The following is a 24134-nucleotide window of genomic DNA, read 5'->3' as shown; positions in this document are numbered from 1 at the left end:
ACAGCTATACCCAGATGAGAGGCAAAAAAAAAAAACTTCGTATACCTCAAAACTGAGCTAAAGTCCTTTAAAATTTTAGAGCTCTAAATTTTAGAGAAGATAAAAACAGACCCCTAGTGATTCTAGGCAAATCACAACCGCACGAGACAACTCGGTATGATTTAAGAAAATCTTCACGACAATGCATCACTGTCAGAACAATTCAACCAACAAGTTCCAGTTGATATACAAGGACAAGGCTAGCCAGTTTTTCAGTACTAAGAACTCGGCTCTTTCCCATCCAAAAATGTAATGAAAACATTTTTTTTTCTGTATTGCTCATTATTCCAGTGGATAATATACAAGGCTTGCCAGTCTTTCAGTACACATAAAACACCAATATTCATGTCAAAGCAGTCAGTATATAGGCAACAAACTCTTGCCGCTTGTATGACTTTGTTACCTACGAGGCACCGTAAACTAACCACCACCCAACGTGTAGTAGCTCTGAAGAGAAAACATCAAAACAGCCTCCAGGCTCCAGCTCTTCCCTCAGAAAGTGAAATAAACTGGCGGTGGATGGACGATTTCCATCTTCGACCTCGTGACATTGCCGGTGAGCACACTCTCCGACATGGCCTCGTCGGCCTGGAAAGGCTGCACCTGCGCAATCCTCTCAGGGATCGCCTGACCCTCCTCCACTCGAGCAAGGACTTCATAGTGTGCTCTCAGCCTCTTGGGCTTCGTCTTCCATTCCAGAATATTTGACCAGTTCACCTCCCCTTCAGCAAGCTTCTTCTCCACCGCGAATGCCATCTTGACATAGGTTTGAGCCGAGGCCCGTGCCTTCAGTAGCTTGAAGGTACCTTTCTCGCCTGCTTTCTTTCCAAGTACCGAGGCCAAGAGCTCCTCAAATCCCTGCAGACTGCCATCTGATCCATTCAGAGATAAAAGAGGCCACAATCCAGAGTTATGTGGTTCATCCTCATCGTCAGCGATAGCAGGGATTGCCCCGCCCGTGAGGAGAGCTCCACTTGGCCTGGGGCCAACCGTTTGAGCTTGAGCTTGTCCTTGGGAGACATCGAAGGAGTCGAGGACAAGGAGGTTGGGCCCTCAATGCGAAGAGAGAGCAGGGGTTTCTGATTAGACCGGGCTGCACCACGCAGGGCTTGTGCAATGGATAGTAGGCTCGAGAGGCGACCCTTGTAAGTGGTACGGTTGAGAGGAAGTGGTAGTTCAAGTGGCAACCGGAGGCTCACAGCTCTGGCACCCTTCACTGTTACGACTGCACCATCGGACAGAACAACCTTCTTCAAGGTACCAGCGTCCACATCATGCTGCAGAGAAATCAAGCATCAAAATTTAGATTTGGTTGTGGTGAATGTTCAAGCAATAGGTGTACAGAATTCATATGTCAAACATATATAAAGAGAGTAACTCAACTCAACTTATCATTAGATAAATATATGCTCTACAATATTTTTGTTTCTTTGACTCAATTAAACAATGGTATGTACTAAATAGATACCCCTGCACGAATCCCACATACCAGAGGTTGCCATTTTAAAATGTATGCAGGGAATTCGTCTTTCAAACTTGTAGCCTTAGTGTTTAATCAATTATCCCTTTGTTTGGTTTCGCTTTTTGGGAGCTAAAAAAACAGCAAGAGGCTGGAACTGCAACAAGAATTGGTTGTGTGCAAAACTCTTGCAGAGACTGGAATAAAATTCATTTTTTTCTAAAAAGGTTAACTATTATGATATTATATAGTAAGAATTATCCAATCTATCTATAGCATAACAGATTTGTAAATATCAAAATATACTTTCTCACATGAATATCTGCCAAGCAGTAAAGTACAGGAGTGTACAATGAAAACCGTAACCCAAGAAAAGGATCCTTATTCCACTAGAGCAATCCGGTAGACCACAATTGAACTGGCAAGGAAGTCAGACATATGCAACTGATAACATAATAGTATATCTACAGATATGAGCATATAAACACTGAAACATTTATCAGTTCATTCTTGTCACACTTTGCACAAAAACACCAGTTGCCATTTGCTGCTTAAAATGCACCTTAAAATCTTCAGGGAAGGAAGTCCAAAGTTAAAGATGCCAGCTGCATCATACAGAAGTACTCCCCTCATTCTAGGCTAGTCCGAGTTTGAGACAAAAAAAAAAGAGTATCTTTTGTAATGCCACCGGCCCCAACTCCAAATTTGATGATAATTTCAGCCGTGCCTTTTGGTTTGCCTCTGATGCTCGAGTGTGAGTAAACATTTAGCTTAACCTCCTGATCTTAATGTTTTTAGTGTTCCTATTCTATCACTACCTCCTGATATCATCCCAATTTGCACTTTGATGCCTTTGGGCGAGCACGCTTGACCCTTGGCAACCACACCATTTCAATCTCTAGACTAGACTATCAGAAACTCAGATGCATACCGAAGACACAGACTCACAATTCAAAACCAACCAGAACAAGAACAATACAAGTCGCACACTTGTACCGTTGTACAAAAAGGAAAACATTTCATTATTTGGGTGTCAATCCACACGCCTTACTGGATTTTGGTCTCAATCCACACCCCCGGCATGCGAATTCTATCAGCTCAGGTGTTCCCCTCCCATTTTCATCAATTTCCAACTTTTTGCAAAAACGAACTTCTGCTCTTACCGGCAAGGCAAGCCTGACGTCGTCGCCGTCCTGGATCCAGAGCTCCATGGGCCCGGCGAGCTGGAAGGGCGGCAGGGTAGGCTCGACGACGCTCCCCCTCCCGCCCCGCCTGATCTCGGCGAGCGCCGTGTCGTCGGCGTCAGCCTGCGAACGGAAGATGGGGAGGTCGACGAAGTCCCACCGGCTGACGTCCTCCAGCAGGCGCACCGGCAGGACCTTCCTGCCGACCTCGATGTCGAACTCGTACGCCACCGCGTGTCCCACCAGCGCGTCCCGCACGTCGAATCCGGACACCTTGAGCCCCTCGGCCTGGAACCCCAGCCCCTTCACGATCGCGTCCCTCAGGTCCTGCGCGCGCCGCAGCGGGAATCGCGTTCAATCCATTGCCCAATCGGATCGGATCTAGAGGAGGACAGACGAATCACAGCAGGAGAGGGAATTTCGCTTCAGCTCAGTAGCTCACCGAGATGGCCTTGGGGACCGGGGGCTTGGGCGTCGCGGCGGCCTCCGGCTTCACGAGGCCGTGCGCCGACCCGGCCACGAGGAAGAGCGCAAGCGGCAGCGCGAGCAGTCGCCATCGAGCGCGAGCGGGCATGGCTGCTGCTACTGGTGGTGGTGCCCTTCTTGGCTATTGAATGATTAACCGTATCGTTTCTGTTCTCCTCCGGCGAGGGGAGACGAATTGGATTTGCTACGGGGCTATAAAAAAAAGACGCTTTTACATATATGCTATTAGGAAAGTTTGTAGTTACATAGGAGTCATTAAAAATGTGACTGTATATAGGTGTCACTGCTCTAATTTTTTTTTTGTATTACACGTCATTCTGTCCTGGTTCTGTTTGTTTTTTGTCGTTTGGTACCTCTTACCAGTGGGGACTGGCCAGTGAAATTGTCCATGTTGCCCTTAAACGGTAGGGATCGTGTTGACTACGATTCACCACGTTTTCTTCTCTCTCGGTCTCTTCTGCTCATCACGAGCGCAGCAAGCTCCTCACGGCAAAACCCGCGGCGGCGCTTGGCGATGGGGAACACGAAGTAGATCCACCCTGCTCGGAGTGCCTCCACGTCGCGCACAGCCGGGACCTCGGGCAGCCGACAGCTGCGGGCGGGTGGAGGACGCAGACTGGGCCCGCCGCCTAGTGACGGCAACGGAGGCGTAGGGGCCAGCAGTTGCGAGCAGTAGCGCGCGATTGTGGGCTGTGGACGAGAAAGTGCGGCACTGCAACGGGTGCGCACCACCGGCTCCACCATCTGACGCCCCTCCGCTGCTTGGATCTGGCGAGCCAGGTGTTCGACGGCTACAATGGCGTGTCGGCGGCGGTCTACAGCAAGGAGCATCTGCTCGAGCACGTCATGAGTGCGCTGCCGCCGGACATCGACTGGCTTCAGGCGCTGCCCGCGCGCTCGTCGCTGGCTTTATCAAGGCGACCCCGGCGGCCTGGCCCTACACTCCTAGGCCCGGCACCGCCCTGCACCCTCGGCGGCGGTGGCCGTGGACGACGCAAGGACGTCGAGGTGGTGGACGTCGCCGCCGCCGCGGAGGAGCAGGAGCAGGAGCAGGAAGGCGAGCGGGAGCGCGAGGACGAGCAGCGGGTGGTCGGGGCCGCCGAAGCCACCGTCGCCGGGGTGGAAGTGGTGCGGCGGGGCCTTGGGGTGCGCCTGGGCCTTCTTGTCGTTGGGCTCCGGGTCCTCGACAACCACGGCCTAGAAACGAGGAGCAGTTGTGTAACACCCTAGGTGTTTGCCAGCAGTTAAGCAATGGGTTTGAGCTCAAACATGGCATATTAAGTGATGATGAAAATATCAAGGTCAAACCTATGGAAATGAGCCCCAACCTAAACTTGGATATTGCACCCTTGCTTTACATATAGGCCATTTTCAAGATATATGCTTGGCTGGTGTTATTGGAATATCTTCATGTGTCTCACATCAATACCCATCTATATTGATCTATGGAAAAGTTTCGTGAAGTTTGGAATCAAGAAGTCACATGAAATGACGAGTTATGTCCTTGCCGGAATTGTCTTATTAAGTGAATGGAATTATAGGTCATCAACCAAACCTTGCTACCTTGCCCAAATAACTCTAATTGAACTCTACAACAAAAGTCATGAAGGGTTCGTGTTGAGCAGAGATCAAGAAAATGCATCAATCGGTCTAAAACTCAGATTTAAGCTTTACCGCGATGCTACTTTGACCTATGTTGACCAATTGCTTCGAGTGTTTGCATGACAGTAGAACCTAAACAAAAGTTGAAGTTTGAGTAGAGTAGAACAAACTTTGTTTAATGCTCAAGAGCTAAATTAGTTCCTAGCTTAGTCAAATGCCGCTCACAATATCAAATCCAGTGTTGTTTTCAGGGTTCGAAAATCGGCTAAGTCTGGATGACTGAATTTTCGTATTTCAATTTTCGTGTACCTATCTTTAGCGAATTATCGTTTGGAAACCGTTGAGAATTAGACGAGACTCCTTTAAGAAATATGGTAGTACACACTTAGCTCTAAGAAACAGTGCAATCGGTTGATCAAATCATTGATTAGCTGGAGAGTTATGAAGGGGAGAAAATCAAGTTTCAGTCGTTTGTTTGCGGTGGTATTAGTAGTTCTCTCAGATTTTGAACTGCTGAGCAGCAGCAATGGCCGACCGACCGTAGGGTCTCAACGCCGCGTGGCGCCCTCGCTCGCTTGCATGCTCGCCAGCTCGCCCCGCGTGCACGATGTGGAGAAGCCGAGCGCCCTTTCCTTCTCTCTCCCTCTCATTCTCTGTCTCACTCTCGCTCTCAGCCATGGACAGCCGAGCAGAGCACCGTCGTTCTCTTTTCTCAGTGCCTCCTCGCTCACCACCAGCTGTAGCCACCATCTCCGCCTCATCCCCTCCACCTCATGCCCGTAGCGCCGTCTCCCAGGGCTGCCAGTGCAGCCGGCAACGCTGCCACCAGCAGGGTCGCCGCGGCCGCCGCTGGCGCACATGGCCTGGAGGCTGCGGTCCGCTGCTGGCCGGGCCAAGACCTGGCGCGAGTGAGGCCCGACGCCGCCAAGCGCCAGCACAGGTTCCCCGGTGCTTCATCGCCACTCCACCGCCGCCGACGAGCAGCCTCCGGCCGAAATCGCAAGCTTCCCGACGACCTCCCTGCTGTGATTCGCGTCAGGGACCTCGTCTTGAAATTCGACATAAGGGAGGGACCTAACTGCATAGTCTGTGACTTATATGAATAGTGCCTTTTGGATCTAATTGTTTTAAATCGGCTGAAACTTTGCAAATTCATAGTAAATTGTAGAAAAATCCAAAAATAGCAAATGAAGACTTTTTGGAATCCTTGTGAAATTCTCTATGCACTAGATCTATAATATGCTAGGTTTTAGCTTAAAGCTTTAGCTGTAAAAATAGATCTATGCAGCTAGGTTCTTGATACTTGTCATGTCTTGTCTTTTTCATAACTGCAGTTTTTATGCTCAAATAAATGTGAACTTTTTGTGGAGTGCTACTATGGTGATTGTTGTTGTCTGATAAAAATTTCAGGAGTTTAGGATTTATAGTTTAAGAGTTATAAAAATAACAAATGCCCTGTATTGCTTTGCTTCTACTCTGAACAGTTCTACATGTTTGAATTAATTGGCTCAATTAAGTTATGAATCATGACTTGGTGAAAATACATGAGTTGTGGTACTTTTCTTAAGCTTTCCAAAAAGTTAAATATCATGATTTTTGGCTAAGTAAATCTTGAGTTATACTTGCTTAAATCTCTATGGCTGTTTCTGCCCAAACCCAGATAGGGTTTCCTTGTTCTTACTGTGGGGCCTTCTTACTAGTAGAATTAGCTTTAGGTGTTTACAACAAAGTTGTTTAGAATTTGCTAAGATTTCTAAAAAGTCTAGAACCACATTTATTGGACATGTATAACTCCATTTATAGCTGTTTAAAGTGGCATGTCAGTTTCTATCTATGTTTTGGACAGAGATGTAATTATTGGATTAGTTGACCCTTCTAACTGTAGAATCATCTTAATATGAGAATAAGAAAGTTGTAGGTAACTTCCTAAGCTTTTCAAAAAGTTATGGTTCGTGTTTGTTGGAGGTCTAGAACTCCAGTTATGCTTCTGTGAAGTTCCGATCAGTTTTCTGTACCACTGTTGTTGGGTTGCAATTGCAGTTTTGCTTGTGCAATTATTTTCGTGGTGTAAATGATGTTTGTTATGGTTGTAGTGAATACAAAAGTTGTAGCAAATTTCATGATCTTGCTTGTGTTCAAATTGTAAGGTCATAGGACAGATAGTGTAGGAGTTACATGACTTTTAAGTCTTCTGTCAGGTTTTGATTTTATTCTGAGAAGATCTGAAAGATGCTAGTGTTTGATCTAGTTAGGATTTAAATGAGTTTTTGGTGATAATAACAAAGTTGTAGATAATTCATGTATATACATTCTGTTAAAATTTGGTAGTATTTGGCCTTGTGGTTTGTGAGTTATGCCTGTTTAAAGTTGGGTTTCAGAAATGGCTGCTCTCTGTCAATTGTGGACCAGTTTCTGTAAATGGGTATATATGACTTAGTTAACTGGAGAATCATGCTAAGATTATTAAAGATGAATTGTATAAAATTTCATAAGCTTTCCAGAATGTCTTGTTGCATGGCTATTGGATTTGTATATCTCTAGTTAGGATCCAAACATGAAGCTGTTGTTTGCAGTCCATAGTTGTGTTGTTTACTCCATGTGTTGTTAAGTGTGACTTATGCCCTTGTTGATGGTCAAGTTATGATACTTATGACTTTGTTAAACTTGTGTCATGCTTGATGTGCTTGCTCTCTATAGTTAGTTGTGTGATATTAGTTAAATCGCTATTGGTGTCTATGTCTTGCATAATCTTGTGTTACTATTCATCACATTCATACACATGCATCTTGCATCTCATTTAGGTACGCTAGATGAACCACGTGAAGGATATGATATGGAGCCGAACTCGAAGATTTGGTTTGATGGATCTATCTCGAAGATGGAAGGACTAAGCAAGTGCTAGGACCGGAGATGTCACCAAGTCGGTGCAAGCTAACTGAACTGACTTGTGTCGGATCCCAGGCAAGCCCCGGAGCATTCTAAGTCTCCCAGTATTTTACAAAATATTACTCAAGTTCTTATGATTGCTGCATTAGGTTATAAGAATTGAATGGAACCACTTGATACATATAAATTCCTTGTCCAGATATATACACCGTTAACCCTGTGTAGGTCCAGGATCGAACATATGCTTAGCCATGCTTAGACCGGTAGAAGTTGGGTGATTTCCTGTCACCTGCGAGAGATAGGTGGAAACCGGAGCACGGTTGGCTATATTTGCTATCGTGGAAAAGAACTATGGGGTAAAAGTAAATCGAGGCCGGGCAGAGTCTATGTGTAGGTTGACTCATGTGATTCCGTCTGTGTCGATTAAGGACCGTACCGTTGTTGGCGCTTCTGACAAGATTGAACGCATGCCTATCACTTAGCTGGCCGGATAACTCGTTTCGACCGCGAAGCCGAGTAGCTCAACTCAGGCCGGGACCCATTTTGTTGTGCGCTCCTTGCGGGGGGCGATCAGACTGAGCCCAAGGGCAGGCTAGGCCTGAACGTCCTGGCATCTGGTGTCCTAGATTGTGCAGCGCGGTACGGACCCGCGAAATATGGACCTGAGTTGTACCAAAGGTGACCTAAGGTGACCGTTGATCTGGTCTACCTGGGTTTGTGTTAGGAATAAATTCTCAGCTGGTTGAAATCGATTCGAATCGCCGTCTCTCCCGGATAGTGAGAAACTTGGCTAGTCCCAACATCGTAGTAATTGGATTATGGAATGTGATGGTTCGGATAAACATGGAATTACTATACCTGCTATGGTTACTATTGTATGCTCTAAAAAGATATACCACATGTTTGGCACAGCATAGTTGCTAATCTAGAGATGGATAGTTCTAATTAACTTGATGACAGAATTATAATTGTATAATTGAGTTAATCGTTTTTTATGCAAAATGTTGTCAAGCTACCTCCACTTATAAAGCCTTGCATACTCCTTGGAGTCAATTTTATTTCTGGTTTATGACGGGTAAGTCTAGCTGAGTATATTCGAGTACTCAGGGTTTATCCCACCATGTTGCAGGTGAGGTTTTGGCCTGCTGAAGATGGTGGTTAACCGCCGGTGGGCTCGGTGACTCTATATTTACTTCTTATCTACATGCTTTTGTCTGAGGATGTCACTTATGCTAGCAATGTATTTGGAACTTATATCAATGTAATCCTTTGAAAGCAAATGTTGTTTTCACTAATCGGTTTTTAAACCCAAACTTATACTATTATTTGTGAAACCATTTGTAATATTATTTCCGCTGCAATTCTGCGTATGTGATGTGTATTTGCTTAATCACGCGATCTTGGTTGTGATGTTGATTTACCGAGGTCCTACGTGACACTCGGCGGACTACCGGGTTTATATAAGTGAGAGTATGCGCGTGTCAACATGTTAAGCGGGGACAGCCGTACTTGATCTTGTATAAATTGGGTGGTTCTGTCACAAGTTGGCACTGTGGGCGAGCGCAGCAGCGAGGACGACATCCGCGTCAGCTTGCCGGCCCCCGGCCCCACCCCCGCCCCATCGCCGTGGTCGTCCATCCCTCGCCGCCGCCGCTCCCTGGCCCCGACGCCTCCGTCCCTCTCCTCAATCTCTGGCAGATCTCCCCTAGAGCAGACGCGCCGCGCAAGTGGGGCAGGCAGGTAGAGGATGGACGGTCACCGCCCAAGGGCAACATGGACAATTTCACTGGCCGGTCCCACCTGTAAGGGCTACCAAACGGCGAAAAACAAATAGAAAAAAGACAGAATGACGTGTAAGACAAAGAAATTTAGAGCAGTAACACCTGTATACGGTCACCTTTTTTTATAACTTATGTATAATTACAAACTTTCTTAATGTCATACATGTAAAAGCCTCCTATAAAAACGATCTCTCTCAAGAAGGACGACGCTTGGGGCCCTTGAAGCCAGTGGGTCCCGCCGCGAGCCAACCGTGTACGGAGTACGTGGAAGTCTCTAGAGGGTGTAGTCCGGTTTTCCCCTTTCGGGGCGGTGTTCCTTCGCGGCTGTGAGACTGTGACGAGGAACACGTGTAGCAAACCAATCAGATGCGAGCAATAGATTGCATGGATGGCGCAAGCCGAGAGCGGGAGGCAGGTGAAGAGGTCACCGCACCGTCTCTGCCGGAGTGTGCCAGACCGCAGACGATGTGCCGTTTGGACCTGGGATTCTAAAATTTACATATTATCGGAGTATCATAAGGGCAGGTACATAATGTTTTATGGAATTCTAAAGTTTTCATGATGTTTTGTTGAAGGATTTCTCTGATGAAGAAATTAAAAAGGGTTTGGACAGCATTGGGAACTTGAAGGCTCCCGGCGTTGATGGAATGCCTGCTTTGTATTATAAATCTTTTTGGGAAACAATTGGAGATGATATCACTAGAGAGGTACGGAGTTTTTTGAGTGGTGGGCCAATGCCAGATGCTTGGAATGATAAAGTGGTGGTATTAATCCCCAAAGTTCAAAACCCAGAAAAACTCAAGGATCTTCGACCGATCAGTCTATGCAACGTCGTGTATAAGATTGCATCAAAGGTATTATCGAACCGATTGAATGGAAGATCCTATTACCTGAGATTATTTCGCAAAATCAAAGTGTGTTTGTCCCTGGTCGTTTGATTATTGATAATGTATTGATAGCATATGAGATGAATCATTTCATGCAAAATAAAAGAAGTGGAGAGGACGGGTATGCGGCGTTGAAGTTGGATATGAGCAAGGCCTATGATAGGGTGGAGTGGCCTTTTATAGAGAAGATTATGAGAAGACAGGGGTTTCCTGAGAGATGGATAAGCTTGATCATGAAGTGTATTACAACAATCACTTATCTTATTTGGGTGAATGGCGGCTTGACTGAACAAAATTTTCCTACCAGGGGTTTACGGCAAAGGGGATCCAATTTCCCCGTATTTATTCTCGCTTTGTGCGGAAGGTTTTTCAGCCTTGTTAAATGATGCTGAGATGGATGGAAGGATTCAGGGGGTCTCGATATGTGCAGGAGCTCCTAGCATAACTCACCTTTTGTTTGCAAATGATTCGTTGCTTCTCCTAAAAGCAAATGAAGAGAATGCACAACATCTGCGACATGTTCTACAAATTTATGAGACATGCTCGGGGCAGAAAATAAATAAAGAAAAATCCTCTCTTGTGTTTAGTTGGAACACTAAGTCTCAGGCCAGAAGAAGGCTTATGGAAATTCTTGACCTGTCACAGGAGTCGATGAATGCACGGTACTTGGGGTTGCCGGTAAATATGGGAAAATCAAAGGCGAGTGTGTTTGCATATTTAAAGGGGAGAGTCTGGAAACGCATTTAGGGATGGAAGGAAAAATTGCTATCCAAAGCTGGCAAAGAAACATTGATTAAGGCAGTGGCACAATCAATTCCTTCATATGCCATGTCATGTTTTGACCTTACTAAATCTTTATGTGACGAAATGGGCAAAATGATATGTACATACTGGTGGGCGCAACAAGATAAAGAGAATAAGATGCATTGGGTGTCTTGGGAGGAGATGTGTAGAAGAAAAGAGAAAGGTGGGCTTGGCTATAGAGATCTTCATCTCTTTAATCTGGCGATGCTTGCACGGCAGGGATGGAGAATTTAATAGAATCCTGATTCTTTATGTGCACAGCTGCAGATGGCAAAGTATGGCACAAATGACTCCTTGCTGTAGGTTAAGGGCGGGCTAGGTACCTCCTATACTTGGCGTAGCATTGTGCGTGAACTCCAAGCGCTGAAAAAAGAACAGATCTGGAGAATTGGGGATGGAGTTCAAATAAAAATTTGGGAAGACCCGTGGATCCCAAATAGGACCACCAGGAGACCGATTACCCCTAGGGGTCATACTGTGCTGACTCGGGTTGCTGACTTGCTGAAACGATCTTGATTTCCACGAAGGAAAATCCACGGATACAAAGTATAACGTGATAGTTTCAGGCGATCATTCCATCACATTATCCAATAACAGTCGATATCATAGTCATATATCGAATACCTGTTTTAAAGAGAGTACAAATAGCAATGTTTACTCATTATTACATCGCCACTTCGCGGAATCACTCAGAGCATGTAGCAACTAGAACAACATCCAGTAGAATGGTAGCGGGCGTCGACTCCATCTTCACGAACAACAGGAACAAGACCTCTAATCCTCCCAACCGTCTCCCTGGAAGTCACACTCAGACTCGGAACCTGCCAAACGATTATCAATACGATTTGTACTGGCCACTGGCTCCTACCCTATGCTTGCGTTTGCTTTGTGGTAGTGGAATGCAAAGGTAGAGCAAAAGACCTATTGGTGGCTGTAGTTTCCTAAGCGAGTATGTCAAATTTTAATAATAATTCATTAAGTTTTAACCCATCTCATCCACACGTTCTCCCATTCCATCACACACATCTCACCACTCTCACACTCTCTAGGCGACAATGACGACTTCCTCTCGTGCCTTGCCTCATCGGCCAAAACCAGAATCCAACACAAGAATCCCAGGGGGGAGAGAAGAAGGGGCTCCACTCACTAATCAAGGGAAGCGTAGGTCATAGGAATGTCCATATCCGAGGACGCGGCTATACGTATAGATCGATCAACTCTGCAGAGCGTGTACACCTGGAACCACAAGATCACCATCATCGGTGGTGCCCCACCTAGGCTGATACCGGGCTACTTTTTAATCGGTGCGATGCCACCCTACCACTCAGCCTTAGGCCACCCCGGAGTCCACCGAAATGCTAAGACTGTGAGACGTAGTACCAGGCCCTAGAGGTCACTATGCTGTCTTAGGAGGGTGTGAGCAACACACCCGTACCTCCCAACACTATCTGTCGATGCAAAAAGTGACCAACACGTAAATATTTATAGTTTTGCTGTACGTTATGATCGGAGGTGGCCTAGCACTCAATGACACATGGTTTATACTGGTTCAGGCAACATGCCTTACGTCCAGTTTGAGTCGATCGGTGACTTTATTCCTAAGCCCAGGTGCTCGAAGTTTGTTGTGGGGTTACAAACGGAAGGGAGAAGGAAGGAGGGTACAAGAGGTCTGGTTGGACTCTGGTCTGGAGGGCCGAGAGTGATGGGAGCTCCGCTATGTGCTAAGTGTTTGAGTGTATGCTCAGGGTTTGAACCTAGTGGTTCTGCTGTGGCGCGTTAGTGAACTGATCGATCCCCTTGTTGGGAAGGGGCCCCTTTTATAGATGAAGGGCATGGCCTTACAAGTGAGAGAGAGAGTACGTATGCTACTAAGTCTTGTTGCCCATGCCGACGGGTACTAGATAATGGTAGGCACCCACAATACTGTTTAATGTCAGATGCACGTGGGAGGTTGCGTCGTCTTCTTCTGGTATGGCAGACGTCGGTGCCTCCCATACTGTTGATGCACAAAGGCCTGTAGGGGTTTTTACCATGTTCGCCTGGTACGGTAAATGTCGGCGCCCACAATACTATTGATGCCCAGAGGCATGTGGGGGGAGCCTTACCGTATTTGTCTGGTATGGGAGTTGATGGCGCCCACAACACTGTTGGGAAAATGTCGGCGCCTACAACACTGCTTGGGTTCTGTCATGCCAGGAAGGTCATATGGTACTGTCCTGTAGGTGTACAAGGTACGGTCCTTGGTATTACAGTTGACTTGAGTGCCCTGCCATACTTTTTCCGTTCGTTTCCTGGTCCTTACCGAGCGGACGTCCCCGGTCGATTGGTCCCAGTCGGCTCTGATTGTGCTAGTTGGAGAAGAGCTGTGAGCAGGGGTTCGGCGCATCCTCGATCGGAGACGCGGGTCGGAGTCGGAAGCGGTATTTGGACAGGCCTTCCGGTCGAAGAGGCTGGCTGGGGTCAGAAGCGAGCGTTGTTCCTCTTTGTCCAGGCCTTTCGGTCAGAGAGGCGGGCTAGAGCCCAAAGCAAGTGTTTGTTCCATCTTAGCGAGGCCTTCCGATTGGAGATAGGATCGCCCTTCTGGCTTGTCATTTAGGATTTTGGGCCAGCCCATGAGTTGCACGTCGTCCGCATTGTCATCTGCTGAGCTGAGCCTTTGTTGGGAAGCCAGTCCATGAGGGACCCTGGGTTTATGAACCCGACAGGAGCCCCCGAGCCCCTGGGTGATTCGGGTAGAATTGTCTGGGGGATTTTTGTCTTGACGGCGGGTGCGCGCGAGCGCACCCGCGGGTGTAGCCCCCGAGCCCCTAGGAGATTCATGCAGAATCGCTTGGGGGGGGGGTTTGTCAGCAGCCGAGGCAGTTTTAGGGATCGAGCGAGACAGAGCTCGCGGATCCTGGCATCGGACGCAATTGATGGATTGGGCGAGGTAGACTCACGGACCCGTCATGCGCAGCCGAGACAGTTTTTAGGGATTGGGCGAGACAGAGCTCGCTGATCCTAGCGTCAGGCACAGCCGAGGGATCAGGCGAGGTGGACTCGCGGACCCGTCGTGCGTAGCCGAGGCAGTTTTAGGGATTGGGCGAGATAGAGCTCGTGGATCCTGACGTCGGGCACAGCCGATGGATCGGGCGAGGTGGACTCACGGACCCATCGTGCGCAGCCGAGGTAGTTTTAGGGATCAGGCGAGACAGAGCTCGTGGATCCTGGCGTCGGGTGCAGCCGAGGGATTGGGCAAGGCAAACTCACGGACCCGTCATGCGCAGCCAAGGCAGTTTTAGGGATCGGGCGAGATGGAGCTCACGGATCCTGGCATCGGGCGCAGCCGAGGGATCGGGCGAGGTGGACTCATGGACCCATCATGCGTAGCCGAGACTGTTTTAGGGATCGGGCGAGACGGAGCTCATAGATCCTGGCATCGGGCATAGCCAAGGGATCGGGTGAGGTGGACTCGCGGACCTATCGTGCGTAGCCAAGGCAGTTTTAGGGATCGGGTGAGACGGAGCTCGCGGATCCTTGCGTCGGGCGCAGCCGAGGAATCAGGTGAGGCAGTTTTAGGGATCAGGGGAGACAGAGCTCGTGGATGTTGATGTTGGGCATAGCCGAGGGATTGGGTGAGGTGGACTCGTGGACCCATCATGTGTAGCTGAGGCAGTTTTAGGGATCAGGCGAGACAGAGCTCGCGGATCCTAGCGTTGGGCGCAGCCGAGGGATTGGGCGAGGCGGACTCGCGGACCCATCATGAGGCAGTTTAGGTGTCTTGAGCCCCTGAACCATTTTGGGCTTAGTAGGGGTTAGTTGAGTTTTGTGCGTTACCCCATCCACGGTTTCTCGCAACCGGAGGGGCTGAGCTAACGTTGCTTGCCTCGATGGCTCGGGCTCGAGTGACGCGCTCGATGAGCTCGCTAATGGTAATGATCGAGTGAAATCTAGGTCTGACATTCATGACAGGGTCGGCATAGCCCTCTTGTGATATTCCACTGCTCCTTAACCTGTAACCCAGCACATGCCCGGGTCGTTTCAGAGACCGACCTGGGTGGCCCGCTGGCCTCCCCTCGATGGAGATTGTATGAGTTTGGTAGAGGTTTAGGATCGAACGAGAAGGTTGAGATGACCCTGTCAGCTTCGGGGCAGACTGGGCGAGGGCCGCTTAGGGCTCATATGCATTTTCTCCCCTAGCTCTATTTGACGCAAGGCGGCCTCGAGCCCTTCGTGGGACAGCCTTCAAACCCCGATCGATTGTTGCTCATGTTGAATGAGGCAACTGTCGCTTCATGACGCAACACGGAGCGTTGTGATGCATTTGACTGCATATGCAATGCTTTGGATGTATGGAATGAATGAATGTGTGCATAGATGTATGAATGATTATATAAAGAAATAGTGGGGGTTGGTAATGTTACCTTGATGACTCGAGTGACGGGGTTTGAGGAGCTCCAATCGGAAATATCCAACCGAGATCCATGCTCGTCGTTCGTGATGGAGTTGGCATGGCCCACATGGGGCGTCCCTCTGCTCCGTACCTATCTCTCGGTGTTTACCTGAGCCGTCCGATCGACCCAGGAAGCTCGATGGTCTCTCCTTGGTGGAGATCCTATGGTTGGGCCTTTCCAAGTCCTGCTTGAGAAGGCTGAGGGCCGCCTGCGCATGGTGGTGCTTTGGTTCTCGCACTCGGCGTGCGGTAGTGGTGGGCCATACCCAGGCCACGTCCCGTCTGACCAGACGCCATTCCATCAGGTAGGGTGTGTCCCATCAGTCAGGGCGCATCCCATTGTATCCCATCCACATTGAATGGGGGTGGAAGAGGGTTTTTCGCCCCCGTCATTTCGCCTTTCCCCGATCGCTGCACCTTTCCCAACTACTATGCCTCTTTCTTTAAGTAGGAGAATGGAGAGGGCTTTTGCCCTGTTCCTTTTCCTATTCCTCATCTGTTGTCTCTTCTCTTTCTTCCTTCTTGCCAAGAGCGTCTGAGTGCCGCGGTGGTTCCTAGGAGAGAATAGGGGAGAGCGAGGGAGAGGAGAAAACTCACAGATCCATTCACGAACCTGGAGCGAAATGTCGAGCTAGAGGTCGTCCGTCGTGAGGGAGTCGGTGATGGCTGCCTTCGCCGAGAAGAGGTTTCTACCGCCGAAGGAGGTGGCGCACTGGAGGGCTCCTAGGAGGGAGGATTTCCTGCAACCTTGGGCTGGCGAGGTTGTTTTCTTCCTCGCCTTCCATGAGCGCGGGTTAGGATACCCCGTGCACTAGTTTCTGTGCGGGCTCCTCAATGAGTGGGGCCTGGAGTTGTAGCATCTCAATCTGACTGGGGTGCTGCACATCGTCGGCTTCATCACTGTGTGCGAGGCCTTCCTTGGGATGGAGCCACACACAGACCTCTTCCGGTGGATGTTTTCTTGGCGAGCTTTGTCGGAGGGGAAGCCGCTCATGATTGCACCGATGGGGGGTTTCATGCTGTAGAAGACTCCAATCATACCCCATGTACACCCCCTGTGACTCCAATCAAGGGTGGCATGGGGAGTGGTTCTACATCAGGAACCCGGTGGAGGCGCCGTTTCCGCCTTTCATTGGCGAGAGGCTAGAGAAGTAGGAGAGCTGGTCATGGGCCCCCACTAGCCGGCAGAAGAAGAAGGTGGAGATCATTGAGGTGGAGCTCTAGAAGCTCATGTGACATGGCCTTGACAGGGGTGCGAGTGTTACATACACTTTTCTACCGTCGGGTCACTCCGCTGGCAGAGAGGACGCGGCCGATGTGGAAGTACAACGTCCCGACGAACCCTGACCATGCGTCACCGGAGGAGCTGTCGAATGACGAGGTCTAGAGTCACGTTGACCGGGTGCTACAACTGAGGTCTAAAGAAACCCTCGATGGAAAGCCTGGCACCCTCAATGCCGCGACGGTGTCCAAACTGGTATGCTCCCCTCTCCTCACTCCATGCTCTTTTCCCCTCTGCTCCCCTATTTTTGATTTTGAGTTGCCTATTTCATAGGGACTTAGAGTTTACAAGTCCCGGCCGCACCTTCCGAATGGGCCAGAGGGCGTGGCACGGCAAGCTACCCAGAAGGAGGCGGTAGTTGAGAGGAAGAGGAAGAAAGCCGAGGAGGCTCGGTGGAAGCATGAGAAGGAGATGGAGATCACCTGGCATGTGCGGGCCACAGAAAATATGAGTGACGTCGAGTCGGAGGAGTCCATAGTGGTGGAGGATGACATGATCTTCTTTGAGGAGGAGGAAAGCTAGGAGGTTGTTGCAACCTTGGTGGAGCGTTGCGATCCTATGGCCGTGTCCACTGGCGGCGAGCAGGAGGCAAAGAGGCGCGGTGGTGTTCCCATGACAAGGAAGCGTGCTGCGAGCGTGGACGCCGTCGGTGAACAGGAGGCGAAGCGGATGTGGTCCCCGTGCCCTTCTGAGGCATCACCGGCCTCATCCCCACCTACCGTGGGTGCGGCGGGACAAGCCAGGTGGTCAGGAGAGTGGGCTCATACCCACACATTGTCGGGGCCAGCGCCAACTTACGACCCGCAATAGGGGGATGCCCCGCCTGCTGCTCCGGTCGGCATGCCCCGATTCGAAGGTCGTGGTGACTCACGGGCCGAGTGGGAGCCAGTTGGGTTGACTCCCCCCGGTTGAAGTGAGGGGGTGTAGGTCGTGACCTAGGAGCGGTCCTCGCCCAACGGGCCTGTTGACATCGGGTCGGGGCTTTAGAGTCATACCGCTTACATCCCGATATGCCTTTTCTTTGTTTCTTTTCTTGATCTCGTTGTTGAGTTTTTTTTGGAGTGTGACTGACCTATACTTTTTTGACAGCGGCCGGATGTTGACGGGGCTGAGCATCGCCCCAACTCCTGTGCGGGAGGATTAGAGGCCCACCTTGCAGCGCGCCATGGTGAGCGGCAGGGAGAGCAGGATGCTGGCAGTAGGTCCTTCCCTTCTAGGGGCAACACCCCTCAAGTCAATCGCTAGTACGGCGGCTGCGGTGGTGACGGTGTTGGTGGCAATCTTGGTGTGAAGGTGGAGGCTACGTCGGAGGTATCCCTTGTGGCCCCTCCTCCACCAGCTATGGCAGAAGAGGAGAGGGAGATCGGACTCCTAGCCTTGTTGGGCGGGGGGGGCGCATGGCTCACCCTCCTAGTGGAAGATGGAGGTGCTAGGGGGAGATGTAGCTGGGATAGAGTCAAAACACCTGCCGGTGGCCCATGAAACCCAGGTGGTGGAGATCCCCTCCAGCGATGAAGCAGGTGACGTGGTAGAGCTGCCGGCGCCGTCGTAGGAGCTGGCGGTGGTCCGGTCGGAGGCTGGGCCCTCTAGCGGGCTGGAGGAGACCAACCTAGTGTGGCCCTATCCTGAGGACCCGATGAAGGTTCGGTTCATCCTTTGAGATTCACAGGAGTGTCAGCTCTGGGACATCCTTGGGGGAGAGGATTCGCCATGGAGTCTGATCTCGCCATGCTGTCGGTGAAGCTTGAGGAGGCCCAGGAGCGGGTTGAGTCCATCCAGCGGTTGGCCAAGGTCGACCTACACCGTGCCATGGTGGTGAGTTTTCCATGCTTGTCCTTGACCCCTTGGTCTTTCGTCGGTTGCCTCAGCATGCTTGCTTCTCATTTTTGTAGGGTCTGGAGGGGATGTCAAGCCACAAGTCCTATTTCCTCTGGATGGAGCATGCATGGATGGCTGAGCTTGAGCGCCAGCTAGAGTCCTCCCACCATGAGTCCTAGGACCGGACAGCTGAGGTGACCGAGGCGTGGGTGGCAGAAGTGCTCGCGGTGGAACAGGCGACTGCCGCTGGGCGAGGGCTTGAGGCGGCCAAGGCCCGCTAGGCAGAGACTGAGGCGGTGCTACGAAAGTCCTTGGTGGACACCGAGGTGGTGCTCTAAGGTACCCTAGAGACCTTGAAGATGGAGTGGAACACCCTGGAGACAGAGCAGAAGGCCCGGTCAGAGGCTGACCAGGAAGTGCTCGCGCTCTGGGGCCAGGTGATGGGGACAAAGGAGGTGAATGCCTGGCTATGTGAGCAGGTGACCCAGTAGGCGGAGGGACTCTCCATCCTCGAGAACACCCACCTCGGTAAGTACCTTTTCTGCTTTCAACATGTTGGTTTCTTTCTTTAGCTTGCTTCTGAGCTTATTGTCCTTCTTCTAGAGCTGGGTGGAAAGGTGGAGTCATTGGAGCAGGACCTAGAGACAGCCAAGGCAATGATTGTCTAGAATGTGGAGGCGCTGGCCAAGTCCCTTGAAGAGTGACATGCTCTTGAGGGGGAACTTGACCAGATACGCAATGTTGCCCAGCTCATCGTCTCGGAGGTCTTTGGGTCGGTGCCAAGTACCAGCATGCCCACCATCCGGCTAGCGGAGGTGCCGAATGAGGTTCGGGCCCTCGTCACCGATGGAATGTTCTATGGGACGTTGGGGGTGTTGACCTCGGTGGCGACGTACCACCTAGACCTAGACTTCACCACCATCTGCAGCGGGTATGCCGACGGCTAGAGCGCGGAGGACATCCAATCGCTCGGGGGGAGCATGCTGCCACACACAAAGTTGGTGGCCGAGCAAGTCTCCGCGCAGTGGGTGATGGATGCTCGCCATGCGGACATGGCCAGAAGCGTGCGTCAGGAGGACATCACCTAGCCTACGGATGGCGTGGAGCCTGGGTCAGAAGTGGATGTCGCCCCGCCTCCAACCGAGCCAAATGTTGCCTAGTCAGAGGACGAGCAGCCCCTTCCCTCGCCGGTCGAGCCAGTAGTCGATGCCATCGTGGAGCCATAGTAGAAGTTTTAGAGTAGAAATACTTTAGCAAATATAGAAGATAATGTTGTGGGGGAGCCCCCTATGTAAAGTGTTTTTGTGTATTCATAAATACAGTAACTTTGTTTTTGTGATGGAACTACTTCGTTCGGGGAAGCTTGTCCCGTCCGTTCCTTATTTTTACCTTAGCATAACTTTGTTTTTTATTCTTTTCTTTTTTGCACCTACCCATTTGCACTGTAGGCTACAACCTTAAGAGCCCGAGCATGGCCCATGAGGCTCAGCCACTTGTAACCGTAGGTAGAGGCGGGGTGCGATCGGTCGGAATATTTAAAGCAAAGTTACGTAAGGTAATTAAAGGAATGGACTACCCTTTCATTCGGGGAAAAAGTGTATTTTATCATATGATAGTAAAAAGAGAGGTGGCATTGCACCCCCGTGGAGCCCCCGAGCATCTTGGGCCGAAAGTGTTTGGGTTGGGGCGCTCTATAGGAGCAAACATTAAGTAAAAATGATAAGACTGAATTTTAGGGGAAGAAAATGACGGTAGCTGTTCGCTGTTCCAAGTGTTGGTGAGAACATTGCCGTTGTCGTCCATCAGTCAGGTAGGTGTCCCATCAGGATCACCGTGGTTGCCATATAGGGACCTTCAGTCATCCATATCCTTGCTCGCTATGCCCCCCTTTCTTGGCCACTGCTTCTTTGCCTTTTCCTTCCTTCGGCCCACCAAGCCTATCGTAGAAGGTGCCTGAGGAGCTCACAGTCCTTGTAGAGGTGTTTGATAGGGTAGGCATGGTTGGTGCATGGGCTCTCCATGAGCTCATTGAAGTGGTTGCAAAGGCCCTGCTGGGGCTGCTTGCCTCGTGTGGATCTACAGCAGCGACCAATGCGGAGTTGGCCGGTCGACGATGATCTTTTTTGTTGTTTTTGCCCCTCTATGTGGAGGGGCTCTCGTCCTGATCCTCATGCTTGGCCTTGCCTTTGTCATGGCCTCCATTGAAGCGCTGCGGGAATGATGCTCTCTGGATGCATCAACCAAAGGCCTGTGGTCCCGGGCCATCCAGGCTGGGACTCTAGTCATCCGGCCGGCGACCATGCCTAGGGTGTGTTTCACCACTCCTCACGATGGTCCGGCTGGGGTCTCTATCACCTACCATCACTACTACTCGATGGATGCCATCATCATACCAGGACCGACACCGGTTGCTGATGACGCTACGAGCGTCTTGGTTTGGCCTGAGCCACTCGCGTACAGGTGGTTGGTGCGAAGCGGGCGCCAGGTCAGGCCAGGGCATAGATGCAGCCTCCTATGCCGTGCTCTGTGGCTATAGCGGTGAGCGGGTCAAGCAATTCATCTAGTGTGTCCCTACTCCCTTGGTGGGGAGATAGGCTGTGAGTTGGTGTCGTGATGTAGAGATCTCCGCCTATTGAACAGCGGCGGTTTCCACTAGTGCCTAGAGGTTTTGGTGGATTGCCTATTCCTAGGGGTCGTTTGGCTCAGGAAGGCCACACAGAAGCATTGCCGCAACAGAGAAGTTCTGGCCAGCCTGAGCAAACTATGGGGGATCGTTCCCCCATCCATGATGTTGTGCTAGACCTAGCGAGTGTGACCCCGGGCGTTGCTCGTCAGGTTATGCGCACATGGCGCAGTGTAGTGCACCGAGCACACCGGCGTAGGTGGTGGTTGGTTCTACCGCCATTGTCATAGCTCCTCGCTGTGCTCTTGTGTGAGCATGAGGGTCCCCGCATGAGGGTCTAGAGGGGTGTGAGTCTATAAGGACTCCACTACCACCGGCGGCTATCTCGGAGCGTTTGCCATAGTGCACTCCCGAGACGGATGGTGGCTAGGTGCCACGTCGCCGATGCTAGAGCCATCACTCTCAACATCATCATCCATGAGGTAGAGAAAATAGGTGGGAGCATAGCTCACCATCCACACAAATTCGGACATGAGAGGGGGCGTCACCAGCATCCTTCAGAGCCCCTAGGCGTACGCATCCACGGGGGATGTGAGGCCATAGGGGAACCGGTCGCATGGCGGTCGTGGTACGGACAATGGGGTCCCTCCAGATAATCAGCGGAAGATAGTAAATAGCAAGTGAATAACAATATGTACATTACTCATAGCGGAGTTTGAGCAGAGTGTTTGCTCGGAATGAAGCGCAGACGCATTGTCGTTGAAGTCGTTGGGTGTCCCGAACCCAACAGAGGGCGCCCCTTCGATGGGCACCAAGATGGTTGCCTCCTCGCGGAGGTGTAGTACGTCGAGCCAGTCGGTGATGAAGTCTAGGCTTCTGAAGAGATGGGTGGAATCCACATCCCAATAGGTGGGAGTGCGGGAAACTCTAGTGAGCCAAAGTGAGTCGTATCGCTTGTGCCCGCCATGGTGAAGGTGGCGGAAAAGTGAGCCATCCGATGACCAAAAAGTGTGAACATACAACGTCTTCCCCATGGACGACACCAACTAGCGGTGCAGAAAGTGACCAGTATGTAAATATTTGTAGTTTTGCTATACATTGTGATCGGAGGTGGCCTAGCACTCAATTACACAGGGTTTATACTGGTTCAGGCAATGTTCCCTATGTCCAATTTGAGTCGGTCGGTGACTTTATTTCTAAGCCTAGGAGCTCGAAGTTTGCTGTGGGGTTACAAATAGAAGGGAGAAAGATGGAGGGTACAAGAGGTCCGGTCAAACTCTGGTCTGGAGGACCGAGAGTGATGGGAGTTCCGCTATGTGCTAAGTGTTTGAGCGTATGCTCGAGGTTTGAACCTAGTGGTTCTGTTGTGGCGCGTTAGTGAACTGATCGATCCCTCTATTGGGAAGGAGCACATCCCCTTTTATAGATGAAGGGGACGACCTTACAAGTGAGAGAGAGAGTACGTATGCTACTAAGTCTTGTTGTCCACGCCGACAGGTACCAAATAATGGTAGGCGCCCACAATACTGTTTAATGTCAGATGCACGTGGGAGGTTACGTCGTCTTCTTCTGGTATGGCAGACGTCGGTGCCTGCTATACTGTTGATGCCTAGAGGCATGTAGGGGTTTTTACCATGTTCGCCTGGTATGGTAAATACCGGTGCCCACAACACTGTTGATGCCTAGAGGCATGTGGGGGAGCCTTACCGTGTTTGTCTAGTATGAGAGTTGATGGCGCCCACAACACTATAGGGAAAATGTCGGCGCCCACAACACTACTTGGGTTCTGTCATACCAGGAAGGTCATAGGGTACTATCCTATAGGTGTATAGGGTATAGTCCTTGGTATTATGGTTGACTTGAGTGCCCTACCTTACTTTCTCCATCCATTTTCTGGTTCTTACTGAGCGGGCGTCCCTGCTCGGTTGGTCCTAGTCGGCTCTGATTGTGCCAGTTGGAGAAGAGCTATGAGCAGAGGTTTAGTGTATCTGCGATCAGAGACACGAGTCGGAGCTAGAAACGGTATTTGGCCAGGCCTTCCGGTCGGAGAGGCTAGCTCGGGCCAAAAGCGAGCATTGTTCCTCTTTGGCTAGGCCTTCCGGTCGGAGAGGCGGGCCAGAGCTAGAAGCGTGCGTTTGTTCTATCTTAGAGAGGCCTTTCGGTCAGAGATTGGATCGGCCTTTTGGCCTGTCATTTAGGTTTTTGGGCCAGCCCATGAGTTGCTCGTCGTTCGTAATGTTGTATGCTGGGCCAAGCCTTTGTTGGAAAGCTGGTCCATGAGGGACCCTGGGTTTATGAACCCGACACCATGGGTGAGTGGTCGATATTGTGTGAGCGTGATGCTTATATATCGTTTACCTATAGATACACCCTATATTTTGAGTCATGTGGTAGATCGTAGATGTGACACTCCCGTTGAGTCCTTTGTAGTCCACTCCCTGAATATAGGTATACATGTAGGATCTAGTTATGAAGGAAGACAAGCTCTGTTCTTAATCTTCCTTAGTAATATCCCTTATGTATATGTATGAAGTTGATCTTAGCCATGACTACTAGGTGCAATTGCATTAATCAATGTATGATTTGACTTGTAATTAAGAATGACTTAGGAATTATTCCTCTAATATTCTACTTGACCATGCTAATGCCATAGATAGGAGTACTCTGAGTGATCAATGATTAGTTATTAGTTATTATTATTCATATACATTTACCTCTTGACTTACCCCTGTTATGAGTAGAATATTGGTTATGGTTTACTTCTCCATCAATCGTATAAGTTGTCAATACACTGTCCTCGCCTGATCTTCCCTAGTGGTAAAAATATAAATAACGATACCTGGAATACTCT

At 50.1% G+C, this 24134-nt stretch overlaps 1 pseudogene; it reads right to left on the bottom strand.

Moving 5' to 3' along the window:
* Positions 1–226: 226 nt before the first annotated feature.
* LOC136456631 (protein TUNICAMYCIN INDUCED 1-like) lies at positions 227–3348 on the bottom strand (annotated as a pseudogene).
* Positions 3349–24134: the final 20786 nt, after the last annotated feature.

Source organism: Miscanthus floridulus, chromosome 6, assembly GCF_019320115.1.
Source record: "Miscanthus floridulus cultivar M001 chromosome 6, ASM1932011v1, whole genome shotgun sequence".
Lineage (NCBI taxonomy): Eukaryota > Viridiplantae > Streptophyta > Magnoliopsida > Poales > Poaceae > Miscanthus > Miscanthus floridulus.
This window is presented reverse-complemented; position numbering and strand designations above follow the sequence as displayed.